Source organism: Macaca mulatta, chromosome X (assembly GCF_049350105.2).
Source record: "Macaca mulatta isolate MMU2019108-1 chromosome X, T2T-MMU8v2.0, whole genome shotgun sequence".
NCBI classification, from domain to species: Eukaryota; Metazoa; Chordata; class Mammalia; order Primates; family Cercopithecidae; genus Macaca; species Macaca mulatta.
In genome coordinates, this window is record NC_133426.1 from 109,596,735 (window position 1) to 109,617,282 (window position 20,548).

The following is a 20,548-nucleotide window of genomic DNA, read 5'->3' on the forward strand; positions in this document are numbered from 1 at the left end:
GTTTAATCAACTTAAATGTAAATGGCCATATGTGGACAATGTCTACTATATTGGACAGCAGTGACTCAACACATTTTTCTGCACCTTTCTTCAGTTAACAATATATGCTGAAAATCATTACAAAGGAGTAGAAGGGGGAGTTCTCATAGCTTGTTTTACCTCCATAAAACTCTGGGATGTAGATGTACCTTAGATTATTCAATCAATTCCTTATTGATGGATATCTGTCTCATTTCTAGTCTTGTCCTGTTACAAATTGTTCTACCATGAATTGCCTTGTGTTTATGCCTTTTGTCTTTTTTAATTGTATCTTTCGGGGTACATTCTTAGAGATTGCTGGCCCTGGAAGAATACATCTGTGCTGCATAAAATAAAAGATTTGAAATGAGAGGATCTGGAAACATGGTGACAAGCAGTGAATGTTGGTTGTATCTCGTTATTCTTTTGATTCCAGGTACTTTCTGATCTCCTATTTTCATCCTAGTGTGACATGGTGAATGAATTTATTGAGCCCCAGAAAGAAGGAATATTAAAGAAGAGCAAAGAATAATAGCTGGACAGAAGATGGGGGTCATTGAACCTGTATCCTAGTTGTCAGACCTGTAAAGTGACCACAGGACCTGGAGTGAGTCCTGTTCTTTTGTCAGCCTCTAGTCTACCACAGAAGGACATTTATTATAGGAACAGTGGTTAGCTGTGTGGGCTTTGGGGTGAGAAGGACTTGGATTTGAGTCTGGGAACTATCACTCGATGGTTGCATAATCTAGAACAAATAATTTATCTATCATGTATCCTACAATTGCTGGCATTTTTATTATTGTTTATTTTGTTTTATTATTGCACCATTCATCCAAAGGGTGAATGATAGGAATCAGGATTACACTGTCAGGTATTGCAATGTTCCATGAAACTTTGCTTTTGTAACTGATGGAGTCTTTGACATACAGATTAAAGGATGTCTGTAGAAAGCTCATGAACAGACCCATATATATATATTACATTTAATATGCAATGTAGATATGGCATTTCCAATCAGATGCATTGTTTGAAAATTGGGGTTGGGTCAGCTGGTTCATTAAAAGGCAAAGTTAGATTATATATCTTGTAATTTAATCAGAATGATTCATCCACATATTAGTACTTTGTATAAAAGTTCAAATAGAAGTAGAAATGAAAATAAAAACCCAGAATACCAAGCTCCATATATAGTATAACCATTATATAAAATGTAATGTATGTGTGTCCATTACATTTGCTTATATACATGTATAAACAAAACAAAGTAGCATGATGTAAATTTCAATAAGGATAGGAATACTGATGATAAAAGAAAAACTTCAGCCAAATTAAATTTAAAGGACTTTGAGCAATGAACAATTCGTGAATTGGGCAGCCCCCAGAATCACAGCAGATTCATGGAGACTCTAGCACAGCCATATGGTGGAAAAAGATTTATAGACCAATAAAGGGAAATGATGTACAGAAATTGGAAGTGAGGTACAGAATGGCTGGATTGATTATAGCTTGGTGTTTGCCTTGTTTAAACCCAGTTTGAACACTCCGCAGTACACGAATGGTTGAAGTATGGCCGCTGGGATTGGCCAAGAGTTAGCTATTGTTACAGGCACATACTCCGAAGTTACGTTTTCAATTTTGCCTATTAAGCTAGGTTACAGTTCATCCACAAGGACTCAAATATAGAAGTACGGAGTCCTTCTCAGGTCATATTTAGTTTGCTTTAACACTGGGTATTAATAGTTTTTAAATTCTGCGCTTGACTCAATATTAACCTTTTGCAAAGACAAGTGTGGAATACATTTATGATAAAAATGTGGCTCCTAAAATATGTTACTTAAGAAATATTTCCGAAAAAAACATAGCCATAAAATTAACCCAGGTTAATCTTACACCTACTTTAGTTTAGTTTTTCTCTAACCCCAGGTCCCATAGGCTCCCATCTGGCAGTGAGTTTATGCTTCCTCCTGAAGTCACATTCTTCACCAGAACACTCTTTTCACAGGGTCACAGTCTCTCCACACTTTGATTTATTTTCTCTCTGCACTCAGCCTGGGCAACAAAGCAAGACCCTGAAAAAAGAAAGAGAGGAAGGGAGGAAGGTAGGGAGGGAGGGGGAAAGAGAGAGAGAGAGGGAGGGATGGCGGGCTTTGCTGTCTCTGTAGCACAGGTAACCTGACAATGCAGTGGAGGAGAAGGAAAACCATCCCCTCATTACATTTTGTTTGATATCCTTTCTTGCTACCTTCTTTTACCTTCCATTTGGACATTGGAATAGCAGCTTTTCATTAAGCTCTGGAAAGGAGACAGCACCGAATGACAGAGCATGAAGATGAGTCTGCTATAAAACAGACTGAAACCAGGAGACCTGGGTCCTAAGTACCAGATCTTTCCTTGTATACCCAGTGGTTAGGGATGTGGGCTTTGGAGTCAGATAGATCAGGTAGAAAATGTGTGTACATTTAATAACTGCTTTCATGATCTTTAGCAAATGTTGAGTCTTCAAATTAATGAAACCCATATTTAGTATACAAACATTAAATATGCATGCATAGAGAATGAAATGAGCATTAATACAAAAAAAAGTTTAAAAATTAACCAGTGATGGGGTTATTGATTAATTATATATCTGGACTTGATTATATTTCCCTGAATTTCTTAATTGGTATGGATCTTTTTAAAATCAGAATTAAGTCTCAGAGAAATAGTGGTTGTTATGAAATCTTAAAGTAACACAAAAAATTATAGAATACAACAGACTTCTACATACTCATGTCAACATATAAAACCTTCATAGTTGAGTCAAACACACTTTAAAGTCTTCTCTTATTACCTCAGCTGCCTTCTTTCCCACAGGTGACCACAATGTATAATTTAGGTTTTACATTTTTAAGACATTTTTCTATACTTTTATTACATATGCATATATCTGTAAGTGAAATATGATATTGTTTTCTGACGTGGTTTCATCCCTAAATACCTGGCTACCTCATGAAATAGGAGAAAGGAAGAAACATGAGAACAAACACACATTCACATCTTAATAGAGGGACCTACCATATATGCCTATTTGTCATTTATACTGTCTCTCAGACTCACTGAAGCAGACACACCCATTTTCTCAGTTTATATGCTGTGGGGAGCTCCAACAAAATCTGCAGATACCATTTTTCAAACCTCTTTATTCCCTGATGAATTCAAAATCTTAGCGCTTCCCTGAAGCTAACTAGCCTAAAATAATGTCTCAGTGTTTCCTGACATGAAATACCTTCCATTTGCCCAGACCTAATTTTCTATCTTTAATCCAAACTATAATTCATGTAGGCTTACCCTGTCTATCTAGAATCTAAACTGGGTCATGCTGGTGAAAGAAGACAGTGATTCCCTGAGTTGATTTTCGTATGTCCAGGCTACTACCCAAATCCATTGATTAGTTCAGGGATGCATATCATTTAGAGCTTGATCTGATTTTGTATCACAATTGCTCAGTATGAGTATATTGTACTTTCCATTTGTTATTTTTGATTGCACAAGGAAGGTATTTCAAAAGAGTTTTTTTGTTGTTTGTTTGTTTGTTTGTTTTTCTTTTTTTTTTTTTTTTTTTTTTTTTTTTTGAGACGGAGTCTCGCTCTGTCGCCCAGGTTGGAGTGCAGTGGCACCATCTTGGCTCACTGCAAGCTCCGCCTCCTGGGTTCATGCCATTCTCCTGCCTCAGCCTCCCGAGTAGCTGGGACTACAGGCGCCTGCCACCACGCCCGGCTAATTATTTGTATTTTTAGTAGAGACGGGATTTCACCATGTTAGCCAGGATGGTCTTGATCTCCTGACCTTGTGATCCGCCCATCTCAGCCTCCCAAAGTGCTGGGATTACAAGCGTGAGCCACCGCACCCGGCCTCAAAAGAGTTTTAATTCATATGTGTTAATTGATGATCCTGGGGACAGAATCCATAGTGTAATGGGATAAAGAGTCAGTCAAAAGTGGAGAGTATTAACAAGGAATGTATAAAACTCTTTGTGGAACTTTGAATTTGAAGGAGAAGAGAGAATCCAATGGGGGAGGACACATACACGTACACACACACACACACACACACACACACAGAGAGAGAGAGACAGACAGACAGACAGAGAGCAAGCGCCAGAGAGAGAGAGGGGGAGAGGGAGAGGAGTGGTATCTCTATCATGTGGTTGAATAGGTGATGAGAGGTCCAAGGAGGGATTTTTGAAAATCATCAATTTTTTGAAACCCGATCAAGTTTAAAAATTAATGAGAAGAACCATCTCATCTCAGATTTAAACAATGAAGTCACTCATATATTAATTTCCTTTCTTACCCAGTTAATTCGACTTTAGGGTTCATGAGGTACCTCCAGTGGAATAGCATGAGTTCTGGGCTCTGTAAATATTTAGTTGTTAGCTAATTAAAAACTGGACAATTGTGTGTTATATTAGTCTGTTCTCATGCTGCTAATAAAGACATAATGGAGACTAGGTAATTTATAAAGGAAAGAGGTTTAATTGACTCACAGTTCCACATGGCTGGGGAAGCCCCACAATCATAGCAGAAGGCAAAAACACATCTTACATGGTGGCAGGCAAGGGAGCTTCTGCAGGGAAACTCCCATTTATAAAACCATCAGATCTCGTGAGACTTATTCACTACTATGAGAACAGTGTGGTATAAACTGCCCTTATGATTCAATTATCTCCACCTGGCCCTGCACTTGACATGTGGGGATTATTACAATTCAAGGTGAGATTTGGGTGGGGACACAGCCAAACTATATCATGTGTCAAAGACTTGCTAGTAACTATTGGATTTTTGTCTCTAAGGGAGGCAGCAGATGACCGAAAACCTGAAGTGATGTGGCTGAGTACTGCATGATCTGAAGACTCTGCACTGGTGACTGCGGTATGGGTCCAAATTTTTCCTTAAAAAAAAAAACTAAAACTAAAGAGCCCAAAACCATACTGACCAGTCCAGGAACAGCCATTAGGCAAACACAACTTTTTGCTACCCTGGTGTTACCGATTTCTGAGCTCAACAGGTGAATTCAAAGATATGCCTGTTTTTCCAGCATGGGGAGCTGGATTTGGGTCAGCTCGGGGGCATGATGTTGAACAGCTCTTATGAGCTTCTGATAATGCCCAGGAAGTACAGAAACAACTGTCTACAAATCTTTGAACTCAAGGCATATCACAGGGACATTTGCTTTCTTCAACTAGATACCTGTTTTCTCATAAAGAGAAACAATGAGAAATGATTTTTCACAATGCCTCCTTAGCCCTGAGGCTCACCCATCCCCTAGTGCTGTGTCCCAACATTTAAAGGCCATTGAAGTCCCACTGTATGCCATATACTCTGGACAGATTTTCTCATTTACCCCTCAGGACAGCACTGTAAGGATGGTATGGTCAATCCCATTTCATAGATGGCCAAACTCAGGCTTTCAGAGCCTAAGTTTCTCCAGATAGGTGGTAGGATTGGAATGAGGTTCCATCCCTCATCATCCATAGACAGCCCTGAGTAGCCTCCCTTTTAGAAGATGGGCTTCCAGGGCTTGAGAAATGGTCAGATTCCACCCCTCTGCTATTGTGGACCAATGCATCCTCACTCCACAACCCCTCTGGGTGATGAAGAAGATAGAGAAGATTAAATCCCGCCATTTATGCCAGGAGACCTGGGTGTAGGGCCACACGAGTTGGTTGCTCCTCGAAGTAGTGAGTGGGCTCAGGCAGAAGCTCAAGTATTGGCCTTGGGACAGGGGAGCTTGAGAGAAGGAAATTAACATACACTAAACTACTGTAAGCAAATGCACTTTATATTTCATCTCCTTTAATCTTAACTGCTATTCAAGGTACCTATCACTTTGACCATTATTCATATTATGGTACTTTGGGAAAGTTTATGTAAATCGGGGAGAAAACTCTTTTCTCTCCAGATCAGCAGCTAACTCTAGAATTACTTAAAGTATTTTTCCATTTTTGTCTTGATATCTCCAGGACTCTCAATGCTCGTATTTTTCTCAAGGCCGACAGTACACACGCCCTAAGGTGTTCTTCACCAGTATTTCTTTTTAAATTACAATCTGTATATATCTTATTCATATTATTGAAGTTGAAAACACGTTCTAAATGAAAATAACACTAAGAATTTCTATAAAATAATGGGGAAACATTTTCAAACTACATCTCAGATGTTAGATTAGCATCCACAATTTATAGGGCAAGCTCAGTAACAAAGCAGTTGGCAACTAATTTTGACATACAATTCCAATAGATATAGACATGAACAATGAACTTGTTGATTATGTTAAAACTGTAAGAACTAATAAGATGCTAATATAAATCCTCAGAAGAATATTAAATGGAAAAGACAGGTTGCAAAAGGAGATGATTAATGTGATCACACTTTTTGGCAAAGATTATATGCATGTGTAGGTGGACATGGTCATGTGCACCGCATCCACAGAAACATGTCTGGAATGTGTGCACCATTCTATGGACAACAGACATTTTGGGTCAGGAGGTAGGAGTTGAGCTAGTGAGAGGTGAAGATTAATTACAATTCATAAATGTGCTTTTGTATATTTGAAATTTGGTATTCAGGAATAAAAGTATTTTGATGAATATTTAGACAATATACTTTTGAACAGATTGACAAAAATAATGTGTATTATGTTCATTAATTTGAAATAGCTATTACTGTATTCTATTTAATGGTGTAAGAAGTAGTTAAGTAGAAGGACACAAAACAAGTCTCAATAAATTTAAAAAAATCAAAATCATATCAAGTATGTTCTCAGACAAAAATGGAATAAAAATAGAAATCAGTAACAAGAGGAACCTGGGAAACTGTACAAATATGTGGAAATTAAACAAACAGCATGCTCCAGAATGACCACTGAGTCAAGAAAAAAAATTATGAAGGAAATCAAAAAGTTACTTGAAACAAATGAAAATGGAAACACAGCATATCAAAATCTATGAGCTACAGCAAAAGCAGTGCTAAGAGAAAAATTTACAGCAATAGATGCCTTCATCAAAAAAGGCAAAAGATTCCAAATAATCAATCTAACTGTACACCTCAAGGAACTAAATAAGGAAAAACAAACCAAATCCCAAATGAGTAGAAGGAAGGAAACAGTAAAAGTCAGAGCCAAACTAAACAAAATAGAAACTAAAAATATATAAAGTTTTAATGAAACAAAGAGTTGGATTTCTGAAAAGATAAAAAATTGATAAACCGCCAGCTAGACTAACCAAGAAAAAAAAAGAGAGAAGACACAAATAAACATCAGAAATGAAAAAGGAGACACTACAACTGATAACATGGAAATACAAATAATCATTCAGAGACTATTATAAACAATTATATACCACCAAATTGGAAAGCCTAGAGGAAATAAATAAATTCCTGGACGTATGCAACCTACCAAGATTGAATCAGGAAGAAATAGAAAACCTGAACAGACCACAATAAGTAATGAGATTGAATCAGTAATAAAAGTCCTCCAACAGAGAAAAGCCCAGGCCTGGGTGGTTTCTCTGATGAATTCTATCAAACCTTCAAAGAAGAACTAACGCAAGTTTTATTCAAACAGCTGAAAAAACATTGAAGAGGAGGGAATTCTCCCTAACTCATTTTATGAGAGCAGCATTATTATGATATTAAAAACCAGACAAGGACTCAACAAAAAAGAAAACTACAGGCCAATAACCCTGATGAAAATAGATGCAGAAGTTCTTAGCAAAATACTAGCAACCTGAATCCAACAGCACATCAAAAAGATAATATGCCATGAACAAGTGGGATTTATACCAGGGATGCAAAAATGGTTCAACATATGCAAATCAACAAACATAATACAGTAATTCCATCAACAGAATGAAGTACAAAAACCGTATGATCATCTCAACCAATCCATAGAAAGCATTTGATAAAATTCATCATCCCTTCATGATAAAAACTCTCAAGAAACTAGGCATCGAAAGAACATACCTCAAAATAATAAAAACCATATATGATAAACTCACAGCTATCATAATGAATGGGGAAAAGCTGAAACCGTTTCATCTAAGACCTGGAACAAGACAAGGATCTTGTTTTTTCACCTTCATCACTACTATTCAACATAGTACTGGAAGACCTAGCCAGAGCAATCAGACAAGAGAAATAACAGATATCCAAGTCGGATATCTTTGCATTTGTTCCTCTTTGCAAATGTATAATTTTGTATCTAGAAAAACCTAATGGCTCCATCAAAACCCTCTCAAATTTGATAAATACAATAAAGTTGTAGGATAGAACCTCAATATACAAAAATCGGTAGTGTTTATATGCAGCATTGATGAAATAGCTGATGATGAAATGGCTGAGAAAGAAATTAAAAAGACATGCCTACTTGAAATAGCTACCAAAAATAACCTAGGAATAAATTTAACCAAGTAGGTGAAAGACCTCTACAAGGAAGACTACAAAACACTGATGAAAGAAACTGAAGAAGACACAAGCAAATGGAAAGATACTCTATGCTCATGGACTGGAAGAATTAATATAATTAAAGTGACCATACTGCCAAAAGTAATCTGCAGATTCAATGCAATCCTTATCAAAGTACCAATGACATTTTTCACAGAAATAGAAAAAACAATCCTAAAATTGATGTGCAACCGCAAAGGAACCCAGATAACCAAACCAATCCAGACCAAAAAGAACAGAGCCGGAGGCATCACACTACTTGACTTCAAAGTATATTACAAGGCTATAGTAATCATGTTTTGATTACTATATGGTATTGGTATGAAAACAGACACAAAGACCAATGGAACAGAATAGAGAACGCAGAAATAAATCCACATGTTTACACACAAAACTGATTTTCAACAAAGGCACCAAGAACATACGTTGAGGAAAGGACATCCTCCTCAATAAATGGTATTGGGAAAATTGGATATGCATATGCAAAAGAATGAAACTGCACCTCTGTCTCTCATCTTACACAGAAATCAACTCAAGATCGATTAAAGACTTAAATGTAAGACCGGAAACTATAAGAGTACTAGACAGAAACCTGGGGTAAACACTTAAGTACATTGATCTAGGCAAAAAAAATTTTTTTTTTTTCTGGACAGGAAGTAGAATTTATTGGTGAGTATTAAGTGGGGGCAGCATATTGGAAGCCCTCATGAGTGCAGGGCCCGCCATTTGTTCAGAGGACCACGATTGGGGATGTACTTGACCCCACAGCCATCTGGGATGAGCCGCTTTTCAGCCACCATGTCTTCAAATTCATCAGCATTGAACTTGGTGAAGCCCCACTTCTTTGAGATGTGGATCTTCTGGCGGCCAGGAAACTTGAACTTGGCCCTGTGCAGGGCCTCAATCACATGCTCCTTGTTCTGCAGCTTGGTGCGGATGGACATGATAACTTGGCCAATGTAAACCCTGGCCACAGTGCCCTGGGGCTTTCCAAAAGCACCTCACATGCCTGTTTGGAGCCTGTCAGCCCCAGCACAGGACAACATCTTGTTGATGCGGATGACGTGGAAGGGATGGAGCCACACCCGGATATGGAAGCCATCCTTGCCACACCTTTTTACCATGTACTTATTGGCACAAATTCGGGCAGCCTCCAGGGCTTCAGAGGACAGCTGCTCATATTCATCTGACACCATGTGGCCACAGAGCGGAAACTCATCCACTTTTGCCTTCTTCCACCCCAGGTCAAAGATGCGAATCTTGGCATCAGGGACACCTCGGCAGAAGCGAGACTTTGGGTATGGCTTGTTCTTACAATACCGGTAACAACGGGCGGGGCGGCGGCCCATGGCGACACCAGGATCCTCAGTGGCGCGCCGAAGGGAAAGAGAGATCTAGGCAAAAATTTTATGGCTAAGACCTAAAAAGACAACAAAACCAAAAATAGACAAATGACCAATATGTGTGTCCACCGCAGAGTCCAGGGCCTTTCCTCTGCAGTACCTTGTCAGTGTCAGTACTTTCTTCATTCCTCTATAGCCTTTCTCACCTCCCTGTACTTGGGGAGTCTAAATGGCACTACTTTATGAGTGTCTGTAGAGCAATACTTATCAAGGCCTACATAGGCTCACACCCTTTGTGCTAGCATTTCCTTTTATATGTTTATCTTCAGGACTTAGTGAAGAATGTTGATAAAGATCTGGTTACAAGTACTGCCATCCTCATATTTCCCTGTTTTCACTTTTGGGCTTGAATTTGGAAAGGGAAACCAAATGAGATGCAAAGACACAAAGAATCCAGAAGGAAGTAAAGGGAAATGTGGTTGTCAGCACACACACATACACACACACACACTCCTACATCAACCAGGTTCTGTTATCACAATATTACAATTCCCTCAACATAGTTGTTGGACTCCAAGGGGACCCATTCAGCTCACCAGAGCAAATAGCCAAGGGAACTGTGCCCTGGATTACACCCACTACCAGTACACAGACTCTGAAAAAATGCCATCCGCATCGTGTAGATAATAGGGAATATTGGAACGCACTGAATAACATGGGGTTGTGAAAATTGATTATGTCACATCCACAGGATGAAATTTCAGAAGAGCGCAAAAATGAGTTATATTGAAACGATGAGAGATGATTTTTTTGCCTATCAGATTAGTAAAGATTCACATTATTTCTAATGTAGGCAGAAAGGAACTTTCATACTGGAATATTAAGAGTGTAATACTTTTATTAGAAGTATTTTGATTTCAGATAAATGCACGGGGGCAAGATGGCAGATAGGAGGCAGGACGAGCTTGAAGTTCCGCTCAGATGGACAGAGCAGCCTGTGGAGACTCAAACTGTAAACCTTTGCTCCAAGAAGTACTGCAGGAACATACCAGGATAGCTGAGAGAATTCACAGACCCTTTGAAGAAACTGGATCACTGCTGCAGGCCCCCTGAGATACCGAAAAACTGAGTCTGCTTGCTTTGTCAGCGGGGAAGCTGGTGGTCTGGGACAAGTTCTCAGCCCTAGTCACTGGTTGCCCTGACATAGACTCATTGCTGTTGCAGGGCACAGTGGGAGTGACACTGGCCTTTAGGACTGCAGGCTGTGTAGGAGCAGGCTGAGGCCCATGACCGCTGACTTTCCCCCCACTTGCTGGCAAACTGTATGATTCAGCAGAAGCAGCCATAATCCCCCTGGGAATATAACTCCATTGGACCAGATATCACACCCCCATCCCCCACAGCAGCCACAGCAAGCCGCACCCAAGGAGAGGCTGAGCTCAGCCACGCCTATCCCTGCCTCTACCTGGTGGTCTTTCTCTACCCACCCTGGTAGCCAAAGACCAAGGTCAGAATCTCTTGGGAGTTCTGTGGCCCTGCCCACCGCCTGAGAAATCTGAATACTTAACCAGCTCTCCCTAGGGAAAGTTGGCATCCTCTCTACAGGACACAGCTGATGCACTCTTGAAAGCACCACCTCCTAGCTGGAGGCCAACCAACACAAAACCAGCACACTAAACCAAAATACAACCAAGGACCCTTACAGAGTCCACTTCACTCCCCTGCTACCTCCACTGGCTGCAGAACCTGAAGATGGATCACATCACAGGACTCTTTCCAGACACTCTCCAGGACCAGCCCAGAGCCCAGTAGCTCCACTGGGTGGCTAGACCCAGAAGAGCAAAAACAATCATGACAGTTTGGCTCTCAGGAAGCCCCATTTATAGGGGAAGGGGGAGAACACCACATCAAGGGAGCACCCCATGGGACAAAAGAATCTGAACAGCAGCTCTTGAATTCCAGATCTTCCCTCTGACATAGTCTGCCCAAATGAGAAAGAACGAGAAAAAAATTTCTGATAATACGACAAAACAAGTTTCTTTAATATCCCCAAAAGATTGCACCAGCTCACCAGCGATGGATCCAAACCAAGATGAAATCCTGGAATAGCCAGAAAAAGAATTCAGAAGGTTGATTATTAAGCTAATAAAAGAGGCAACAGAGAAAGATGAAGTCCAACTTAAATAAATCAATAACATGATATAGGATATAAAACGAAAATTCTTCAGTGAAACAGCATAAATAAAAAAACAATTACAATTTCGGGAAATCAGGGGCACACATAGAGAAATGCAAAATGCACTGGAAAGTCTCAGCAATAGAATCAAACAAGCAGAAGGAAGAACTTCAGAGCTCAAAGACAAGGCTTTCCAATTAACCCAATCCATCAAAGACAAAGAAAAAAGAATTTAAGAAAAATGAATAAAGCATCCAAGAAGTTTGGGACTATGTTAAATGTCCAAACCTAAGAACAATTAGTGTTCCTGAGGAAGAAGAGAAATCTAAAAGTTCGGAAAACATATTTGAGGGAATAATCAAAGAAAACTTCCCCAGCCTTGCTAGAGATCTGGACAAATACAAGAAGTTCAAAGAATGCCTGGGAAATTCATTGCAAAAAAAGATAATTGCCTAGGAACATAGTCATGAAGTTATCTAAAGTCAAGACAAAGGAAAGAATCTTAAGAGCTATGAGGCAAAAGCATCAGGTAATCTATAAAGGAAAACCTATCAGATTAACAGCAGATTTCTCAGCAGAAACCCTACAAGCTAGAATGAATTCGGGTCTTAGCCTCCTTAAGCAAAACAATTATCAGCCACGAATTTTGTATGCAGAGAAACTAAGCTTCATAAATGAAGGAAAGATATAGTCTTTCCCAGACAAACAAATGCTGAGAGAATTCACCACTACCAAGCCAGCAGTACAAGAACTGCTAAAAAGAGCTCTAAATATTAAAACAAATCCTCAAAATATACCAAAATAGACTCTCCCTAAAGCATAAATCTCACAGGACCTATATGACAGTAACACAATGCAAAAACAAACAAACAAAATAAATAAATATACAGGCAACAAATAGCACAATGAATAAAATAGTACCTCACATCTCAATACTAACATTGAATGTAAATAGCCTAAATGCTGCACTTAAAAAATACAGAATGACAGAATGGATAAGAATTCACCAACCTAGTTTCTGCTGTCTTCAGGAGATTCACGTAACACATAAGGACTCATATAAACTTAAGGTAAAGGGATAGAAAAATATATTCCATGCAAATGGACACCAAAAGTGAGCAAGAGTAGCTATTCTCACATCAGACAAAACAAACTTTAAGGCAACAGAAGTTAAAAAAGAGGGACATTATATAATGATAAAAGGACTAGTCCAACAGGAAAATATCACAATTCTGAATATATATGCACCTAACACTGGACCTTTCAATTTATAAAGCAGTTACTACTAGACCTAAGAAATGAAACAGATGGCAACACAGTAAAAGTGGGAGACTTTAATACTTCACTGACAGCACTAGACAGGTCATCAAGACAGAAAGTCAAAAAAGAAACAATGGACTTAAACTATACCCTATAACAAATGGACTTAACAGATATTTACAGAATAGTCTACCTAACAACTACAGAATATATATTCTATCCATCAGTACATGCAACATTCTCCGAGTTAGACCACATGATAGGCCACAAAACAAGTCTCAGTAAATTTAAGATAATCGAAATTATATCGAGTACTCTCTCAGACCACAATGGAATAAAATTGGAAATCAACTCCAAAAGGAGCCTTAAAGCCATGCAAATACATGGAAATTAAATAACCTGCTCCTGAATGATCGTTGTGTCAACAATGAAATCAAGATGGAAATTTAAAAATTCTTTGAATTGAAAGATAATAGTGACACAACCTATCAAAACCTCTGGGATACAGCAAAAGCAGTGCTAAGAGGATAGTTCATAGCATTGAATGCCTACATCAAAAAGTCTGAAAGAGCACAAATAGACAATCTAAGATCATACCTAATGGAACTAGAAAAACAAGAACAGTCCAAACCCAAACCCAGGAGAAGAAAAGAAATAATGAAGATCAGAGCAGAACTAAATAAAACTGAAACAAACAAAAACAATACAAAAGATAAATGAAACAAAAGCTGGTTCTTTGAAAAGATAAATAAAACTGATAGACCATTAGCAAGATTAACCAAGAAGAGAAAAGGTACAAATAAGCTCAATTAGAAATGAAATGGGAGATATTACAACTGATACCACAGAAATACAAAAGATTATTGAAGACTACTATGAACACCTTTATGCACATAAACTAGAGAACCTACAGGAGATGGATAAATTCCTGGAAATATACAACCCTCCTAGATTAAACCAGGAAGATATAGAATCTCTGAATATACAAATAACAAGCAATGAGATTGAAATAGTAATACAAAGATTGCCAATAACAAAAAAAAAAAAGTTCAGAACCAGACAGATTCACAGTTTAATTCTATCAGACATTCAAAGAATTGGTACCAATCCTATTGACACTATTCCAAAAGATAGAAAAAGAGAGAATCCTCCCCCAAATCATTCTATGAAGCCAGTTTCGCCATAATATCAAAACCAGGGAAGGACATAACGAAAAAGAAAGCTACAGACTGGTATCCCTGATGAACATAGATGCAAAAATCCTCAAGAAAATACTAGTGAACCAAATTCAACAACATATCAAAAAGAAAATCCACCATGATCAAGTGGGTTTCATGCCATTCATGCAGGGATGGTTTAATATACACAAGTCATAAATGTGATACAGCACATACACAGATTTAAAACAAAAATCACATGATCATCTCAATAGATGCAGAAAAAAAACATTCGACAAAATCCAGCATCTCTTTATGATTAAAACCCTCAGCAAAATTGGCATAAAAGGGACATACCATACAGTAATAAAAGCCATCTATGACACAAACAAAGGGAAACACATCCCATGCTCATGGATGGGTACAATCAATATTGTGAAAATGACCATACTGCCAAAAGCAATATACAAATTGAATGCAATTCCCATCAAAATACCACCATTATTTTTTTTCACAGAGCTAGAAAAAACAATCCTAAAATTCATATGGAACCAAAAGAGAGCCCACATAGCCACAGCAAGACAAAAAATAATAGGCGCATAGACCAATGGAACAGAATAGAGAACCCAAAAATAAAGCCAAATACAGCCAACTGATCTTTGACAAAGCAAACAGAAACTTAAAGTAGAGAAAGGACACCCTATTCAACAAATGGTGCTGGGATAATTGGCAAGCAACATGTAGAAGAATGAAACTGGATTCTCATCTCTCACCTTATACAAAGATCAACTAAAGATGGATCAAAGACTTAAATCTAACACCTGAAACCATAAAGATTCTAGAAGATAATATCAGAAAAACCCTTCTAGACATTGGCTTAGGTAAAGACTTCATGACCAAGAACCCAAAAGCAAATGCAACAAAAACAGGAATAAATAGATGGGACTTAATTAAACTACAGAGCTTCTGCACAGCAAAAGAAATAATCAGCAGAGTTAACAGACAACCTACAGAGTGGGAGAAAATCTTCACAATCTATACATACAACAAAGGACTATTATCCAGAATCTACAAAGAAATCAACAAGAAAACAAAACAAAACAAAAACATCAAAAAGTGGGCTAAGGACATGAATAGACAATTCTCAAAAGAAGATATACAAATGGCCAGCAAGCATGTGGAAAAATGCTCAACATCACTAGTGATCAGGGAAATGCATATCAAAACCACAATGCAACACCATCTTATAACTGCAAGAATGGCCATAATCAAAAAATCAAAAAATAATAAATGTTTGAGTGCATGGGGTGAAAAGGGAACATTTTTACACTGCTGGTGGGAGTGTAAACTAATAAAACCACTGTGGAAAACAGTGTGGAGATTCCTGAAAGAACTACAAGTAGATCTCCCGTTTGATGCAGCAATCCCACTACTGAGTATCTACCCAGAAGAAAAGAAGTCATTATACGAAAAAGATACTTGCACATGCATGTTTATAGCAGCACAATTTGCAATTGCAAAAATATGGAACCAACCCAAATGCCCATCAGTCAATGAGTGGATAAAGAAAATGTGAGATATATATGAATACTACTCAGCCATTAAAAAAAAAAAAAAAAAAAACGAAATAATGGCTTTCACAGCAACCTGGATGGAATCGGAGATTATTATTCTAAGTGAAGTAACTCAGGAATGGAAAACCAAACATCGTAGGTTCTCACTCATATGTGGGAGCTAAGCTATGAGGACACAAAGGCATAAGAATGATACATTGGTCTTTGGGGACTCAGGGGAAACAGTGGGGAGTGTTGAGGGATAAAAGACTATACATTGGGTACAGTGTACACTGCTTGGGTGAAGGGTGTGCCAATCTCAGATATCACCACTAAAGAAGTTATTCATGGGCCGGGCGCGGTGGCTCACGCCTGTAATCCCAGCACTTTGGGAGGCCGAGGCGGGCGGATCACAAGGTCAGGAGATCGAGACCACGGTGAAACTCCGTCTCTACTAAAAATACAAAAAATTAGCCGGGCGCGATTGTGGGCGCCTGTAGTCCCAGCTACTCGGGAGGCTGAGGCAGGAGAATGGCGGGAACCCGGGAGGCGGAGCTTGCAGTGAGCCGAGATCGCGCCACTGCACTCCAGCCTGGGCGACAGAGCGAGACTCCGTCTCAAAAAAAAAAAAAAAAAAAAAAAAAGTTATTCATGTGAACGAACACCACCTGTTCCCCAAAAACCTATTGAGATTAAAAAAAAAATTAAAAAAATTTAAAAGTATTTTGATTTCATCATCTTAATATAAAATTGTTAAGTGTCTGGAGTTTAAAGATACTCTTTCAAAAACTTATAAAGAAATTATTACTGAAATATTTGTGCATATGAGCAAGAGTGTTATATATACCATTGTCTGTAATAGAAACTATGGTAAGGGAACTAAATTTTCACCACTAGGTTACTGTGGAAATAAACTTTAGGATATCATATAAATGAAACACCAGGTCCATAAAAAATATTGATATTATGTTGTAACTTCAAATGTTACAGAAATGTATTTCCATGAAAAGATAGTAATAAAGATGTAAAGAGGGTTACAAAGATAACAAGTAGCCTGGATCCCTTTTTTCTTTTATAGGTCTCTATTTATCCAGTGGTCAAAGAATAAAAAGTAAAATATTTTGTCTTCCTCTCACATAGAGCTCTCTTCTCGGCACAGTAAAAGGCAGCAATTTTTGTCTGGAGTCCTTCAGTACCCCTAAACACTGGGAATGCTCACTTTTCCACCAAGACTTCCAGAAAGCTTTATAGGGTGGGCTTGGGCCACAGTCTCTCCTTCCCACATTCCTATTCAGCAGTGTTGTAGCTGCAATGCAGATTTGTGTCGGGAAAGGGCACCACGGTACCACCATTATCAAACTTTTTGGCAAAGAAGTGTCCGCAAGGGGCAAAAACTACAATACCTCCCTTACAACCCACCTTATGAACCCAAGTACAGAATGATTCTGTCAGAAAGATACTGATGTATTTAAAAGAAGACGGAAAAAAAATAAACTGCAGGACATCCTTGGCTATCCTAGGTGGGCAGCCATAGGGCAGTGCGGGGCAGTGGGCAATGACAGAGAGAGGATGAGGGCACAGGAGCAGGGTCTGGGCAGCTGTGTCCATAGTGTCATGGAAAGGGAATGACAGAGAGAGGTGGGAAGAAATCTGAGAAGCCTGTATAGGAGTAGGATAATGAAGGAGGGTGAATGCCCTGCTGTCTGAAGAGGACCCACCCTCTTACAATGTGGACACTGCAACCTGCACCGAGGAGGGAAGTGAAAAATCAATGAATGCAGTGTAGATTTGGGGTCAACAGATCATGGAACTGCTTTCATATGCATGTGAATTTTCCAAACAACCACAAAAAACTCGTAATACTTGTTACTGTATGCAAAATAAGCTGCTTTTAATTTAAAAACAAAAATTGAGATAGTTATGATGTGCCTTCTGATGGACAGAGCCAAGGTTGCAGCTCTGAGAATAGACCAGGTTGTGGGGAAGGCAGGGTTCAGCATAGGGAAGGGAGGGATGGAGTTGGGAGCTTGATTGATGGGATCAGCCTCGTTCCAATCCTGCCACTTATCTGGGTAAGTGACTTAGGCTCTGTGAGCCTGAACTTAGTTATCTGAAATGTGACTGACCATACCAGAGCTGTCCTGAGGGGTAAATGAGAAAACCTGCCCAGAGTATATGGCATAGAGTGGGACTTTAGTGGTCTTTAAATGTTGGGACACAGAAGTAGGGGTTGGCAGAGCCTCAGGGCTAAGGAGGCAGTGTGAAAAATCATTTCTTACTGTTTCGCCTTCTGAGAAAATTACAAATCTAATTGAAGAAAGCAAGTGTCCCTGTGATATACCTTGAGTTGAAAGATTTATAGACAGCTGTTTCTCTAGTTCTTGGGTATTATCAGAAGCTCATAAGAGCTGTTCAGCATCAAGTCCCTGAGCTGACCCAAATTCACTTCCTCCTGCTGGGAAGATAGACATGTCTTTGAACTCACCCGGTGATCTCAGTGATAGATAACACCAGGTAAGCAAAGTGTAGAGTTTGCTTAATGGCTGCTCCTGGACTGTTTTGTATGTTAATATATTATAGGAAAGCGGGAAGTGGTGACTCACACCTGTAATCCCACCACCTTGGGAAGCCGAGGCGGGCGGATCACTTGAGGTCAGGAGTTCGAGACCAGCCTGGCCAACGTGGCAAAACCCCGTCTATACTAAAAGTACAAAAAGTAGCCAAGCATGGTGACGCGTGCCTGTAATCCCAGCTACTCAGGATTCTGAGGCAGGAGAATCGCTTGAACCCGGGAGGCAGAGGTTGCAGTGAGCTGAGATCGGGCCACTGCACTCCAGTCTGGGCGACAGAGTGAAGCACTGTCTCAAAAAAAAAAAAAAACACACACACACACACATATATATATAAAATAGGAACATTCTAGACTGTTTCACAGCCACCAGGGCAGTAACCCTCAGATTATGCATTATCCAGCCACATCACAGCAGTATTGTAACCATCTTCTGCCTCTTGAAAGACAAAAATCCAAGAGTTACTACCATTTCTATACACACAGTTGTCCATTCCTTCATTTATTAATAGCTAAATATATATTAAGCTCAATACCTATATAACTGAAGGCATCCCATGATCTCTAAAATGGAAATAATAGAGTAAGAATGAAAATAATATATCGCTAACTTCAAAGATTAATTTTGAGATGGTATGCCTCCTTCACATTAATTTTTAAACTTGATCAACTTTTAAGAAGTAAAAGATTTTCAAAAATTCCTCTTGGGCCCCTCAATACACATTTAGCCACAGGATTGATACCTCTCCCCTCCCCTCCCCTCCCCTCCCCTCCCCTCCCCTCCCCTCCCCTCCCCTCCCCTTCCCTCCCCTTCCCTCCCCTCCCCTCCCCTTCCCTCCCCTCCCCTCCCCTTCCCTCCCCTCCCCTCCCCTTCCCTCCCCTCCCTCTCTGTCTCCTGCCCCCTCCACCTCTATCTCCTATCTCTGGATCTCTCTCTTCTCCTTCAAACTTAAACTACCTAAAAAGAGCTTTCTCCATTCTTTGTTAACATTCTTCACTTCCTACTGCCTGCGTATCCCACCTAGTTAGCCAAGCAGTGACTGCCACAGAGACAGGAAAGCAGGAGGGTCTTCATTAAATCATCCAGAGTTCAGCCCTACAGCTTCAATGGGGAATGAGGAGGTGAGGAGAGGGGAATCCTGGCACAGCAGGATTCGGGGTGGAAGTATAGTCATAGTCTCATTCAGCCCAGGGTCCCAGGAGCAATCAACAAATATGAATTAATATACCACGTTTTCATTACCTATGTATCCACTGATGAACTTTTAGGTTGATTCCGCATCTTGACTATGGTGTATAATTACATAAGTACCTTCCCTGTGTAATTAAAAGTAATAAAAGGAAAATATACACATGCCCAGCACTTGTAATACATATCAAATCAAGTTCTAAGTGGAATGCATCCCTATACCATCTAAGGGATGTGGGCAGTAGTCTGAACACATGAAAACTAACTCCCAGAAAATACTGTCTTCTTTCAGCAGGATGGTCTAGATCAGGTTCTGGATATACAGGACAGGCCTAAATTAGTAACAGTTTGAAAGAAATAAAGAAAATTAGCCCCAGACAAATGAGAAAATGTCTTACATTCAGGATACACTGAGATTGTTTTAGGCAAATTAGCCATAGGAAAACTCTGAGACATTGAACGTATCAGATAAAAGAAGAGTTTGAAAATAGTAACTGTAGAATGTTTTACTGCTCTCTCTAGCATATAAACTGAGACCTGGGTGTGTCTGTTTTAGTAGGTTTAAAAGATAATACACATGACTTGGAGACATATATATATTGTAGGTCCCAGTGTTGAGATATGAATGCATGTTTGTTCTCAGGTTTCTTACTTCCTCTTCTTCAATGAGGTAACCAGGTATTTAGAGAGAAAACCATGCTACAAAACCATATCATATTTTACATACAGGTATGTACCTGTTTAATAAAACTATAAGGTAATGCCTTAAAAATGAAAAGTCCAAATTCTATATAGTGATTATC

The 20,548-nt window shown here is 39.2% G+C and overlaps 1 protein-coding gene and 1 pseudogene across 32 annotated transcripts in view; one reads left to right on the forward strand and one right to left on the reverse strand.

Annotated features, from left to right (window-relative positions):
- Positions 1-20,548, forward strand: part of RAB40AL (RAB40A, member RAS oncogene family-like) — a 218,273-nt gene that overhangs the window by 116,554 nt on the left and 81,171 nt on the right. For 13 of the 31 annotated variants that reach the window (XR_013412528.1, XM_077987501.1, XM_077987498.1 and 10 more), the window contains 2 exons: positions 455-625; positions 4,850-4,928. The gene's annotated coding sequence lies outside the window, so the exon portion shown is untranslated. Of the gene's footprint in view, positions 1-330; positions 626-4,849; positions 4,929-20,548 lie in introns of all 31 variants that reach the window. The other 18 variants (XM_077987504.1, XM_077987503.1, XM_077987500.1 and 15 more) reach the window with 2 other exon arrangements.
- On the reverse strand, positions 5,947-9,886 carry LOC694799 (large ribosomal subunit protein uL16-like; annotated as a pseudogene). The gene has a single exon (XR_013413037.1). The product of XR_013413037.1 is annotated as a large ribosomal subunit protein uL16-like (transcript).